The 15,908-nt window shown below is 39.0% G+C and overlaps 1 protein-coding gene across 1 annotated transcript in view; it reads left to right on the top strand.

Moving 5' to 3' along the window:
- LOC122791368 (mucin-6-like) overlaps positions 1 to 15,908 on the top strand; it is a 451,712-nt gene that overhangs the window by 143,579 nt on the left and 292,225 nt on the right. The gene's annotated exons all lie outside the window — the stretch shown is intronic.

Here is a 15,908-nt window from a genome sequence, read left to right as displayed (position 1 = left end):
ATGCTCTAAGTAATTATCATTACTATCCCTGAAATGCTAAAGAATGTTGTACAATTTTGACTTATAGGCTGAGATTCTCAGAGATGCACTGCATACTTTCACAAGGCTTGCACAGCTTCATGGCAGAGCATACATTACATATAGGAGGTTAATAGGCTAATGGCCCTGGGACCCTTACAAGCCTAGCCAAGAGTTTATCCCCAAAAAAGAAACCTCAATCAGCACCTTGTCACCCCTGCCAATGAGGGACAAAGGTGGAACCCCTGGCACAAATTTGTGGTTTTCCATCCACTCATCAAGGTTGCGATCGAACAGGGTCAGTGGGGTACTCTGTTTGACATGTATGGGAATTCTATTCCAGAGATGGGGCAGCCTCAAAACTGTCTCTCCATCAGGTTTTTTTGATGCTGCTAAAACCCGAGATTGACCCAGGGACCTTTAGATCTTCAGTCTAAAATGAGACATGCAGCACTGTCATGCAGGGAGCTGTACTCTCATTGACACAGCCGAGTAGCACAACAAATGAGATCCGTCCTTGCAGTTAAACATGTATACAGAAGCTAAAGATGCAGTCCATAGGACGGGTTCACTTATCTTGAGCACCTCTCAGAAGAGCTGAAAATATTACTTGACAGACTACTGAATATCAAAATAAAGCTGTCCATCTAGTGGCTATGCTGTACCTTCTAGCATTTCCCTGAGCTGGGCGTTGCAAAGACACATAACAATATATAGTCATACAATGACTACAGGAACAGTACTATGGATTCCCCATTCATGGACTTCTGCAAAATGCATAAAATAGGACGAGGGGCTGTATCAGAAGTAGGAAAAGGTGAAGGCAATAAAAAGAGTGACACACAGAAAATATTGGAGTGTGCTGTTTGGGGGAGGAAGGTAGATTTCCCATTTTGGGATATATGGTCCCCTTTTCTGTATACAGAGAACAGTGAAGAGGACAGAGGTTAACAGGAAAGGAAAGGAATGGAAGTAGACTGTAGATCAGAGGCAGACAGAAACAGCCATAACAGAAAAAGATCGCCATCCGGTGAGGTATTTCCAACCTTGTCATCCTTCCCTTCTACAGACTCAAGAGGAGCAGACTGTGTTTCAGCCAACTACTGAACACCTCTACCTTATGGACCTGCACGGATGAGAAACAGTGGAATGATTACCATAGGTCAGCCCTTCCTACTATTGGGATGGATAAACACATTTCAGCATTTGTCATTATAACTAGCCATGTCAAACTGCTAACCTCATATGCCTGTTGTGCTAGGTAATAAGGTTCTTGTCTTATGAAAAAGTCACATCACTGAACTTTCAGAGGTGCATGGTAAGATGCCAGAACAAAACAGTAACAGTTATGCATACAAATGCCTAGGTAAGACTGCAAAACTTCCCTGAGGTCGTTAAAGTTCACCTCAAATGCACCACTTGATATAGATTTTGTGTTCATAAATTCTTTGATTGAGGTGGTCAAGCAACTGGTTTTGTCCCCTATTTTATGTACCACAGAAACTGTCCCCCTAACAGTGGTCCTTTGTTTTTAAAAAACATTTATATATTTCCAGCAAAATTCGGCAACAACAATATATGTAAAAAAAGTGGCAGGGTGACAGAAAAAAGAAAGGATACGTATCCCAGGTATACTTTTTCCAAAATAAAATTAAAAAAAATGACTATCTGTGCATCTTAACTCCCTCCTCCTCCTCTTACCCTTCCTTCCCAAATTGCAGGTAATCTGTCTCACTGCTTTCATCTCTGGAAAAATATATCTTCAGAATATGCCTGTATTCTAAAAATAATTTGGCTTGATTACAGGCTTTAGTGGGCATTCCCTCCTATTCAAGCTAGGATCCATATTAACTCAAGACCCAGATTCATCTGTTCTCTCAAATTATTTGGGATTACTTGTTTCAGGGAGTGATACAGCCATTTCCCTCTTCCCAGCAAGGCTAAGTTTCCTATTCAAGAATGTTTCTTCTCAAAAAAAAAAAAAAAAAATATATATATATATATATATATATATATATCTATATATATATCTATCTATATATATATATATATATATATATATATATATATATATATATATATATATATATATATATATAGTTCCCCTTCACAAGATCGAATGGATAGAAGCACGAAATTCATAATATCGAGACCAGAATCTCGAACTTCCCTTCACTCGAAATTGTGAATGGGAGCCTTAGGTTTAAAAAAATAAAACTTACCTTATTGCAGGGGGCCAGGTCCCTCTGTACCCTAGCAGTTTAAATGTGAATGTTCCGTGACCGCACTATAGCAGAGGAATGGAAAATCTTCTGTTTTGCGCTTACTTGTATTGCGTGGAATGGGAGATTTCCCTTTTCTTAACTAAGTGCGATCTTGGAGTAGGTATATTTAAGTAGCGGGGTGTGGGGGAATGCAGGGGGGCTGCGTGGAATGGGAGATTTCCCTTTCCTTCACTATAGTGCAATCTCGGAGTAGGTATATTTAATTAGGGGGGTGTGGGGAGTGCAGGGGGGCAAAGCCTCCCTGCGAAACATTTGAAAGGTGTTATTTTTTTTTTTTTTTGTCCCTTTCATATGTTTGAGTTTTTCTAAATTCGAGATTCTGGTTTCAACTTTATGACTTTCTAGTTTAGAGAAATTCGATCATATGAAGGGGAACCATGTGTGTGTATATATATATATATATATATATGTGTGTATGTATGTATATGGATTCACTTCAGAAGCTCAAAATATTGAAATATCGAATTTCAGTATTTCGAGTCCAGAAAGCCAAATCCACACAACCATGAAAACTCAAAACCATGAAATTCAAAATCTCGCACACCGGAGATTTTGAATTTCATGATACTACTGTGCACACACACACACACACACACACAACACAACACATAACCTTTCTATACATGAAAGCAGGGGGGACCCCCACACCCCCCTACTTAAATATTCTCACTCTGATGTCTCACTACATACAAACACACACAAAACACCCCCACACAAGCTACATTCTCCTCGCACACACACATCACAGCAACAAAACACACTGACACACACCACAGCCCCTACCCAAAACCCTTAACACTACACACACTTACCCACGTACATAACCACTTCAAAAGCTCAAAAGCACGAAATTCAAAACCTTCAGTATTCGAGGTTTTGAATTTCGCGCTTCTAAACTTTTGCTGTTGTCAGGATTCGGATTTCTGGGCTTGAAATACTGAAATTCAATATTTCAGTATTTCGAGCTTCTGAAGGGAACCCATGTGTGTATGTATATATATATATATATATATATATATATATATATAGAGAGAGAGAGAGAGAGACTGACCTTTTATGGACATTTCTAGACTGAATACCTTTCTTCTCGTTCCAAAATTCAAAACTCTCACTTTACAAACCATTTTACCACTGCTTTTTCCCAAAGCCTGGTCACTCTTGACCATGAAGAAAGATGCTTATCAGCACATTCTAATTCTCAAAAAAAACTCTGGCATTTTTTAAGATTCTTTGCCTTGGCATTGCACTTTCAGTTTACAACTTTGCCCTTTGGTGTTTCCAGCACCTAAAAAGTCTTGTCAAAGTGAATAGCCAGTCATAAACTTTTGCAGACATCAACACATTCACATTTACCCTACTTGAATAATTGCCGCATTATTGCTCTTTCCATTGAAGATACTCTGGCATGTTTCCACTTTACTATTCATCATTTCAACAGCCTAGGCTTCAAACTTAATTGAAAAGTCATGTTTATCCCCTTCTCAAAGATTAGTTGACACCTCTCTATTGACAGCTTTCCCTCTTCCAGAGAAAGTCTTATCATCTCCACTTCTTAAATCTGGCTCATCAAAACATGTCCACTGCATCAGAATTCCTTTGGATTTAGTGTTACATGGCTTCATCCATTCTTATTGTTCCATTAGCCATACTCCTGAGGAAAATAAGTGGAATCTCATATTCATTTGGGTCCAGCATCCTCACTCTTTAACTTCCCCAATTCTTGTCCTCAATTTCATCAGTTGGGAACTCTTTTGATTGGCCAGTTAACTTCTAATTCCAGGCCTTCTACTTTCTTACCCATTGCTTTTCAGTCAGTCATCACAGATATCTGATTTTCAAGGTGTCAAGATCAAGGGCATGGGAGAATGCCATTTCAGACAAACTCATAAATGTCATTAAAATGATGGCTACACTAAAAGCTCTCAAAACTCAGAATCAGCTATGGACACCTCAACAGCTGTTAGTGATAACAGACAACACCATATTGGTGTGGTAAAGAAAAAAAAAATAAGACGGGGACAAGATAATACCCCAGTTGCAGACTAGCTGTGATTACCTGTTATCACAAGATTCCAGAGGGATCTTGATCAACAAACATTATCCACTCTGAAGAACCCTATTACACCAGAGTCACAGAAGCAACTCCTTACCACTTTGTCAACAATGTCCAGTATTGCCAGTTTGTCTATGTGTCTATTACATAATGAGGAGGATGAGGTGGCAAGAACAGCTGGACTTGGCATCTCTATGAGACGCCACATGTAGCTGCATTTGTTTGACATTGTAGACAACTTTAAAGTGCCCTTCACAAATGCCCGCTTTGAAGGAATCACCTTATTTGGTGTACAGTGAAAGAAAGGAAGTAGAAAAGTGAGTAGGATGGCAAGACCCTCTGCATTAGGAGTGATGTTCAGGAACCATCAGCACACTTTTAACAAGAACCAAAAAAGGCTTCACTCACTCTGGATTTCATAAGTCTAAGCATTAGTATGACTCTTCTTCTGACAGAGATAGCCAAGGCAGTGAAAGCCACTTCAACAGATGCAGGACCAGAGGCTAGGGAGCCCTGCAAAACCAGGGGTACTGTGAGCAATTATCTGACAGATACCTCTAGAATTCCTAAAGGTTTGCCTGACTGCTTCACTCTGGAGCTCATTCTCTTCTACAAAAAAGAGCCATCCAGGAGGAATCACCAGAATAGTTCAGGTCATGATTTTACTTCTTTTTGGTTCCAAAGAAAGTGAAGGGCCTCTGGCCAGTTTTGGATCTAAGCTTCCTAAACAGTTATTTTGAAAAGACCAGCGTTTGAATGTTTTCGGTTCAGTCAATTCTTCTGTGTCTTCTGAAAAACAAATGGATGTACTCTATAGATCTCCAGGATGTTTACCTTCACATAATGCTAGAGAAAGAGTCCAGGAGATTCTAGCACTTCCAATTAGGACAAGCCATTTCCAGTTCAGGGCCCTGCCTTTCAGTTTCACCTCAGCCCACAGGGTGTTCACTGAATGCGTGGTGGTGGTAGCAGCTCATCTACTACTTCAAGGATTCAGAATTTTCATTTACTTAGAAGACTGGCTTCTGGCTGCCTCATCCAGAGAGTCTTTTCTTCAAGCAATGGATTATCTGCTCCGCATATGTGCTTCACTGGGTTTTTTCAATAATTCTGGGGAAATACAACCTGACTCCCCCTCAATGTGTAGACTTTCTGGACTGCCATTTGAACATGGCATAACTCGAATTTCTCTTTCATAGGACAGAATTGCCTACTTGAAAGCTGCAGTACAAAATCTACTGGTGATCAATCATCCTCCAGCATTATTGATCTTTAAAGAACTTGTGGCATCATCAGTTCTGATAGTGCAATTTGCTTGTTACCATATTAGAATCCTACAATTGGCTACTCTAGTCACAGTGGTCTCAGAAGTACGATTCCCTGTCTCAACCCATCAGGCTAACTGTCATGCAGAACTTACATAAACTGAGAGCATCATTCTCCTCTGATATCTGCTGGAAGGTCTTTTCATGTTCCCTCTTCTGTAGCAACTATAACCACAGATGCATCCTCTCTTGGGTTGAGGGCATTGCAAAGGGAGAATGGTTCAAGGTTTTCACAAACTTAGAGGCTTGTCTTCACATAAATATCCTAGAGGTGAGGGCACTTCTCCTTGTGTTATGTGGACTACAGGGCTGTCTTCTTCTAGTAGTAATAAATATACAGACAGACAATATGACAGTAGTCTGGTACATAAACCAGCAAGGGGGAGTCAGATCCTATCTGTTTTCTCATGAGGCTATGAGAGTATGGCAATGTGTGACGACCCCTTATCAATTTCTGACTGCAGCACACATCCCTGGAAGATTTAATGATCTTATGGACAGGCTCAGCACGAAACTCCTCTTGCCTCACGAGTAGTCCCTGAATCTAGCAGTTGTAGAGGAGATCTTCAATTGCTGGAGCAAACCCTGCTGCATTCTGTTTGTGACCCCACAGAATACTATGTGCAGCAATTATTTTGACATTTTCCCTCACCAACGGCAGAATCCCAGGGAAGCTCTGTACAGTTGCTGGCCTTTGGGGCTACTTTATGCACATCTTTCTTTCCCACTCAAGTCCAAGTTCATACAGAAAACCATTCAGTACAAAGCCACATTCAACCCCATTGCCCTGTTTCAGCCCAGAAAGATATGGCTTCCCCTCCTCAAACCTTATCTGAAGGAACCCCTATGGCTCCTCAGTCCACTGCTGGATCTCATTATTCAACCATGTGGGGAACCTCACCTGGATATTTCCAATCTGAAACTAACCACATGGTTTATCCAGTTCCAGTGATGGGACAGGATACTTCCCTTCCTGCTGATGTAGTCCACATCCTTACAGCTTCCTAGAAATCATCTACACATAGGGTGTGTTGCAGTAAATGGAAAAGATTTCCATATAGGTGGAATCTCATAACACAGAATCATTTTCAGTAGTTGTGGGAAATGTATTACATTTTATATATGTCATATTTCATTCTAGATCCAACTTCCCCACTGTCAAGGTGCAGTTGGTAGCTGTTTTCTCCTTCCACACTGGCTTTTAGGACTCCTCTGTGGTTCTTATAAATTATGTATAGCTTTTCTGAATGGTACCTTCCATTTATGGCCTCCCATAAAGGATCTTACTCTGACATGGATCTTAAAACTTGTGTTGGAAACTCTGAGCAGACCACCATTTAAACTAGCCACATCTGCAGAATTAAATTTCTTATCTTGGAAGACCATCATTTTAGTGGCTGTCAGTTCATCTAAGAGGATTTCAGAACTGAAGCCTTATCCTCTGTTTCGTCTTACATTGTATTTCATAAGGATGGGTTACCTTGAATGCTAACCCCTCTTTTTTTTTCAAAAGTAGCTTCTTTGGCCAACATTTCAAAGCTCACACATCTTCCATGAATGTACACAGGCAGTTTCATTTCTACCTTCACAGAACAGCGCCCCTCAGAAAAGATAAACAGCTGTTTGTATTCTTCGCGCAAACAAATGGAGCAAGAAGGTATCTAAGATTTCCTTGTCTACATGGTTTTCTGATTATATGTATACTTTTCAAAATAAATCCCTGCCCTACAAGCCCAAAGCACATTCCACTAGAGCTGTGACAACTTCTACAGCCTTTTTCGGGTCTCTAACCTTGAATGACATTTTCCAGTAGAGCATGGCAACTTCTAAAGTCTTTTTCAGGTCTCTGTCCTTGGGTGACATTTTCTCAGCTGCTACTTGGTCTTCACCTCATATTTATGTCAAAAATTATAAGCTGGAATGTACTGCCAGAGCCAGAACTTTGGGACTTCCATCATCTCCTGTCATGAGGCCACTCGGGAATCACATAGCTGGTGATTCTGACCTGTATGTCAGAGCAGATAGACTGAATAAATAGGATATCAAACTTGTGTCCTTACTATAATAGATCCTTTCATTACAGTACACTCGATGTGACAACCCACCCTTTTCCCCCCTGCCAATCTTCAGGATCTGAAGGACCATTTTTCATGATTCAAAGGCAGTAGAATGCATCAATCTTGATCCAAGCTAGTCAGGAAGGAGCATGGTATTATGGGCAAAAAAAATTAGGAAAGGTTTGAGGCTGGAGCACTAAATTGTCTGGATTGCATCTGAGTAGGGCTCATGGACCCATTTGTCATATCAGAACAGAATGGCATGAAAGGATCTATCATTATGGTAAGTAACTAGCTTTCATTTTTGTAACTTAAACCTTGGCCAAAGTCCTCCTGCTCAGATTATCAAGGCTCACTCTACCAGAGATGTGGCCACTTCTTATGTTTTCTGGAAAGGGGTGGAGTCAAGTTTTATTCTAGAGGCAGCTACTTGGTTTTCAGCATTCTCACTTTCACTAAGTACTACAAGCTTGACTTGGTTCCATTGCTGGTGCAGGTTTTGCTAACCTGATTCTCCAGGGACTCCATGACTCTGTCACTTCTCTATCCACCGTTTCTTTCTGAGCTTTGGCAACTGTCCCATATTAGTTACAGCTACTGCAACAGTGATATAATGAAGAACATAGTACAATTGTGTAGTTTACTTACCATAATAGCAAATGTTCAACTAGATCAGTGTTGCAGTATGAGTACCCTGCCTCCACCCCACATTTGTCATGCACTTACCCTGGCCACAGTAGGGTATCTCTCTCTCTAATTTTTGCTTTTCTGACATGTATATTTGTACAATATTATTTATTTACAACATTTGGCTTTAGCCTTCCTTTTTAGATCAGGAAAGCTCTGACTTTTGACATACTCATGTGTTCATCTTATAACAATCTGTAGTCTGGTGCTAAGGTAAGACATATGAAACGTGAGGAAGGAGTGCATAGCTTTGTAGACTGACCAGACATGATATTCTTGGCAGGATATTTCCCATATAGTCATGGCTACTGCAATAGTGATCTATTTGAGTATCTACTTTTATGGTAAGTTAACTTACACAACTGTACTTTAAGCACTGTAAGCAAATTTCTTACATAAAAAAAGTTTGTAACACATTTGTCTTTTTAAATTCTGAATTTATGTACTGCAAGCAATTATGATGCACATTAACATTTTTCATTCTTTCTTCCTTTCTTAAAAGAGCAATTACACCCAACCAACACCTACAAGTAGCAGACAGTTTGTGGCTAAACACAACTTTGAGATTAGAATATATGCTAGTAGTTTAACAATCCAAATATTTTAGAATGAGGACAATGAAGAAAGAAGACCTCTGTTTTTTTTATTATTTCTTAGTTATCTCTGTGTTTTGCAGAATGTTCCCAATTTACTATGCAACATTTTAGAGATTTACTTCCGTTTGAAATCAATGTGCTTTGTAATATGATAGCAACTTAGGGTATTAAGGAACACACGTGACAAGCTGCTGTTGGTATGAAGTAGTAACCAGCTGTACTTAAAATGTGTGTGTTTGCATGTGCATGTACATATATATTTGGTTTATATTAGAACACAGAATAGTGTAAATGTCAAATGGCCTAAAGGCCGAAAATGCCAGACCTTGAACTCGCTATCCCCCACTAATTATATATACCAACTCCAAGATTGCACTACAGTGAGGAAAGTGCAGATATTCTGATCTTCACTATACTGCAATCTCACTATAACAGTTCACTGAATGGCATTTTCACTGTAAAATGCCATTCGATAAACTGACTATTCGATCACTTAATATACACCCTATATATCTATGTGTGTGTGTGTGTGTGTGTGTGTGTGTGTGTGTGTGTGTGTGTGTGTGTGTGTGTGTGTGTGTGTGTGTGTAAGTCCATTCATTATGAATCAGGGAATAAGATGACAATGGTCTATCACAGACAAACTAGGGAACAGCAATGTGACAACCAAGAGATACCCCCCTCCCACACACACACACACACACACACACACACACACACACTTCCTCATTTGCTCTTTCCCTCATTAACTACAAGCAAACACATTACCTTCCAAAATTGTAAAGTGTCCTGCCCTGGCATTTTAGAGCATACACCATAGCCATAGCTGTAATAGTTTTCCTCTTAGCTTGCTCAGTGGTCCCATAAAAACCTGAAAGTATTTTACTATAAATATTATATAGACAATCTGGTGCAGAAGTTTGCCATTTCACCTTAGTAAAAAATATTCCCAGTTCATTTATCCAATCACCTAAGTTAAAGACATCAATTATTTCTGTTCTTAAAGTAGTAATGTCACACCAGGTAATGCCATTTATTAACAGTGTCTGTAATGCCCCTGTCAGTTCCAGCAGGAGAGATTGCTAGCAAGCACGAGTCTCTCGTAAAGCACGTCATGCTGAATTCAGGTTCAACTGCTGAGGGAAATTTCCCACATCTGTTGTAGTTATTATAAGACGAGACCATATGGTCATGATCTGCTCTTGACAGCCATCATTTTGGGTAATAACATTTGTGAGTGAAGTAAGTACTATACAGTATTTTAAGTTTGCTCATTTCAGAACATGTGTTGGATTTGTCCTGAAGTACACCAATAATTAAAATTCTTCTGATATTTCTTGATAGGATTACTTATAAACTGAGACTACGGGGCTTTAAACAAGTACAGATTACATTTTTTTTTTCTTTTCTTCAACCAATTTGGCAGTTGCTTTGACCATTTATTATTTGACATATTAAATATAAAGTTTGTTTGAACCCAACCCACACAATTTACTGTAATTAAATACCTGAGGTTGCCATGCTCCAAGGCAAGAGAGACAACGCCCTTACTGTGAGCCATGCGTCTTGAGTTTAGTCACTTGGACATAGGGAGTAGGACAGGTGTGGAAGATAGGAGTGAGCAGATGATGCCAGATAGCCCATTCTATGTGGAGCAGAGGGAACATTGCAGTACTGATGTCTGGCAGAAACTATAAGTGTCTACCAAGACGCTCTGACTGTAGGTGTGCCCACTACACTCCAAATATTGTAGCTGAAGCCAAAGTGCACTGGTGTATATGTACATAAGCTGGCATTTTAATACATATGTTGCCACTCATTTGAGGTAATTTTTTCACAATGCTATTAGATATATTTTCTTTTTTCATGTGAATAAAAGGATGACTGGTAGCACATGGTCCGTTTGAAATAGTTTCTATTTTTACTTTGAATAACATATATTGCTTTCAAAATTAAAACAAATCTCCTATTACAGACATCTGTAGAATACTGCGTATACAATAGAAAAGTCAGTTCGTGGGCACATTTGTCTTGAGAAACTGGAGTATTAATCCTTGAACATGTGCATTGCTGGATGATGTATTATGTGTTACAACTAGTGAGTGATGATTAGTTTAAGAATCCTACATGTGATCATCCATAATGTAGTAAAATTTAATTCTGTCATAAGAAAAGTCTGATCACTGCTAAAAAGATGGTTTAGTGAGTGTGATAAAATATCAGAATTATAAATAATGCATCTGAAGTATAGTTCACAGCTCAAGATGTACCAGTGTTCAGGCAAGAGGCCATGTTAGAACACATTTGCAGAATATATAAAATAGCCAACCAAAAAACCTAGTGACATCTTTAAAGCATTCATACAGTTGCAGTTATGAATATGCATTGGGAGTTTATTTCATAAAAAAGTAATGTTATAAGAAGAAAATTTGAAACATCCTGGCAATACAGATTACTGTCTCATAAAAATCTTTTCAAATGAGTTAACTCCAAACTGAGCAAGACTCATAATTCCTTATTGTGTAAAGCTTTGTATTGTAAGCATACTCTGCCTGTTATAGTGAGTGGAAAATGAGCCCAACGTCTAGATCAGGGGAGGTCATCGTGCCTCATTACTCATCCCTCATCAGGCCCATAATTGAGTACAATGCCCCTTTTGGGATGTACCTTGCCAGACACCTGCAGCAACTGGAAAGACCCCAAAAGTACCTCACCAAGAGGATCAAAGGGCTCAAACAGATGCCATATGCTGCCTGGTTAAAGAAACTCCAGCTCTACTCAGTGGCATACCGCCTGCTCAGAGGCGATCTGTGCCTGACATATAAAGCCATGTCCAACCCGGAATTAATGGACATGCTGTACCTCAGAAAATCCAAATCCCATCAAGCTACGCACTCGAGAGACTTGAACCTCAGCACTGACATAAATAGGACATGCTGGAGGGACAGATTCATAACCCAGAGGCTCCCTTCACTCTGGAATAAAATCCCAGTCCAGGTTAGGCAGAGTCCCTCATTGACTGTCTTCAAGAGGAATCTTGATGAGTGGATGGGAGATCGTAGGTTTACCCCGGGTATCACTTCTGTGTCACTGTTAGACAGAGGCACAGTATACTAACCTCGAAAAAGGGCATAGCAAAATTAATTTAAAATGGGTGGCGAAAGCCAAACACACTCTGGCTAGGCTTATAATGCCCTAGGGCAGATAGCCTAGTATGAGCCTATGAACCTATAAGAGTAGAAATCTGTCAGCATCAGTAAGATCATGTCTAGTAAATTTCCTTTGTATTCTTTCGATGAGAATTAAAACATCCTTAGAACAGGAGCAAAAGATAACATGTGACTCAGTAACTGACCAAATGTAAGGTAAAAAACATGTTAGTAAATCTATATTGAAAGCTTCTGAAAATTTGACGGTATACTTTTAGGGCTTTAGCTATAATATGTAACGATTTCAACACTCATACAAGGAAATAAACTGTATTTATCAGTTGTTGTTTGTCTTTCGGCTTTTCCCGGTAAGGGGCCGCCACCGCGAAACTCCGGTCTGCTAATGATTGGCAGTAGATTTTGTTTACGAAATGCCGAGGTGCCAGCTCGACGCCCAACATTCAACAAAGGCACGCCCATTTACGCACACATGTCTTTCGAGCACTATCCAACCGCGGGGAGGACATGCAGACTCCACACAGAAGGCACTCCCAAGCCAAGCCGAGAATTGAACGGGAGAACCTCTTGCTGTGAGGTAACAACGCTACTTGTTGTTGTGTCTTTCGACTTTTCTCGGTTAGGGGTCACCACAGCGGAACTCCAGTCCACTAATGATTAGCAGTAGATTTTTACGTGCAGAGTTACCAGCCCTGATGCACAACCTTCAACGAAGGTATGCCCATTCACGCATGTCTCCACACAGAAGACGCTTTAGTTGAGAATCGAACAGGACAACGTCTTACTGTGAGGCGACAATGCTACCGCAGCACCACCACCACAGTTATGTAAGAACGCTACTATGAATAGATAATTTTGCATCTTTGTATATCAAAATATATTAAAATTTACATGAAAGAAACAGTAACAGTACTGATGTTGACATTAAATTTGTATTCAGAACAGAGAATAAAGAAGTGTGTTGCACATTTACATCTTCCATATTTTCCATAATTTGTTCATTATCTAAAACTATACCCAAAACTAAAACTACAAGGTGGAGGTTCATTAAACTACTGTGAGGGGCAAGCCTGTTTTACTCTTGCAGTAACCATTTCTGATTCAGAGTGAGCCCTATTGCATTACTGTAACACGATGAGGTGCAGCACTGTTCTGGGCTGTCTCTGTGGCATAATGCAAAAACGAATGAGGCATTTTGGGGGAGTGGCCTATGTTAATTAGCCGTGTGCTCAGTACTGGAATTGCTGGCAGTAAGACATTTACTCAGATGAGCAGTTCAGCGTAAGTTAGCTAGGCTGCCAGTGTTAATGAACATGGTTAAAATAAAAGTTTATATTCACTGCTTGTTTTTAATGGGTGTGATCATGTTAGAAAGTGCCAGGGAGTTTAGTAGACAGGTAGTGGTATGGGTGGGTGTGTCTGCATGTGAGTGACTGCATGCAGAGAGCTAAGTAGTTTCAGGTGAGTGTGTTTGATTTTATGTGTGTGTGTGCGCGCGTAGGAGTGAATGAGTGAGAGCGTCTGTGAGTGAAGTCGGGTAGAGGGCTGTGTATATGCATGGATGTGTATGTGTGTGCACACGTAAGTGTACATGTATGTGTTTCTGCATGTGTGCATGTATGTGTGTATGGGGTACCATACCACAAAAATCCCATAGACTAAAAAGCAAATCCTGCAAGTTTTTTTTTTTTTTGGGGGGGGGGGGCAATTAAAAAAATCTAATATTTAGATAAATATGTTTAAGTTCTCAGTGAGAACTTAAACATAAATGGAACTTTTTTTTCCTTTTGTGAGACTTCAAACTTTTACAATATTAAAATCTTGAAATGAAGATACTCAAATTTCTTGTCTCTTCACTTTTCTACAGCTTTATTGGATAAGAGCTTTTGTCATAAAATTAGCTGACTTCAGTAGACAGGAAAAAGATCTGATGAAGTCAGATATGCTAAGGAAAATGTTTAATATAATGAAAGTAATAAAATCAACTGTGCAGAATCTACCCAGACGGTCGTTCGAACAAAAACCTTCAGGTAAAACACAAATGAACAGTCCATGAAACACTTAAAATTTCTTCGAACACATGTTCAAATGTCTTTTCAGACCACAAACTCTTTCGAATAGTTTCCTCCAAAAAATCTGAGTTCAAATGCAAAATAAACCATCAAAAGCTTTTATTAACTTAAAGAAACAAAGTGGTAAGCGCTTTCGCTATGTAGCTTTTTCAAACCATAATGAAACCATTCACAGAGCTGATATATATACATACACATAAAAATGTCCTTATTACATTTAATTAAACAATAAATTAATAAATTAATCAGCTTAGCCTCAACTTTTAAAGAGACACGCAGACAATAAACAGTTAAGATAAACTACATATATATTCTACAATAATTTTTAAACAAATTATGTTAAAAAACATATTAGAAGCATATTACAAATTTATTAAAAAATAACATCATAAATTAAAACTTATACTTAATATTTAATATTTAATACTTAATATTTCTCCCTTTTAATATAGGTTTTAAAGGATTTTTTTCATTAAGACCAGGGGGATTATGTGCCTGCAATCTAATTATCCAGCCTGTTTCTAATTGTTCAGTACGATTTCTTGTATCTCCCCCTCTTTGGCTGGGTATATTAATTTGTATAATCAAAAACTTAAAAGAATGTGTAGAACCTTCCTTTAAAACATGTTTTGAAAGTGCATTGACCTCAGATTTCATTCTAATCTGGTATATATGCTCCCTTATTCTATTTTTCAACTTCCTGTCCGTTTTACCTACATAAAACGCACTACACTCCAAACAGGTAGCCAAATACACTAAATGTTCTGTATTGCATGACCCATTAACATTGAAAGTATAAACCTTAGAAGTAAGGGGATGTATAAACAGATTACTACTGCTGATATACATGTAAAAATTACATTTACCACATGATACAGTACTCCAGTCTCCTGTACACTTATCCCCCCTTAATACCTAAATTTCTCTGGAAAGCACAATGGTTGAAGAGTAAGGTAATCCTCATTGCCCCCTTCTGGCCTCAGCAGGTGTGGTTCCCATTCCTATGCTCTCATCTCCAATGTCCACCTTGGAAACTGGACCTCAGTCCAGATCTACTGTCGCATCCATTGAGGATGTTTCATCTGGACATTCACAGCCTCAAATTGACTGCATGCTTTCTCCAATTCCATTGATGGTTAAACAGTCCAGACTTTCCTCTCTGGTTTACAGAATCTTATTTTCATCTCAGAAACCTTCTATGAGAATAATGTATAAGAGAAAATGGAATAGAATTTCCTACTGGTCAGAACAGAGATAGTTGGATCTTTTTACTTTTTCAGTTCCTGTTGTGTTAGATTTTATTGCATCAATCATTCATGGTGGTGCTAGTTTCTCCACCATGAAAGTTCAGCTTGCAGTCATCTCAAATTACCATATAGGACATACTTCTTCCCCTGTACCATTTTCTAAAATATGTAAGGCATTCCTTAAGGGTACCCTTCTGCTCAGACCTCCGATAAAAGATCCTACTCCACCTTGGGATCTTAATGTATTACAACTTTAATTGACACCCCTTTTGAGCCTTCAGCTAAGTCAGATCTAAAATTCCTCTCTTGAAAAACATTTTTTCTTGTTATTACATCTGCGAGGCAGGTTTCTAAACTCCAAGAACTCTCTTCAAAACTGCTTTATTTGATTTTTTACAAAG

This window comes from Protopterus annectens, chromosome 17.part0, assembly GCF_019279795.1.
Source record: "Protopterus annectens isolate FY-2018-M chromosome 17.part0, PAN1.0, whole genome shotgun sequence".
NCBI lineage: Eukaryota > Metazoa > Chordata > Ceratodontiformes > Protopteridae > Protopterus > Protopterus annectens.
Note: the sequence above shows the minus strand (reverse complement) of the source record. Positions and strands in the feature narration are given on the sequence as shown.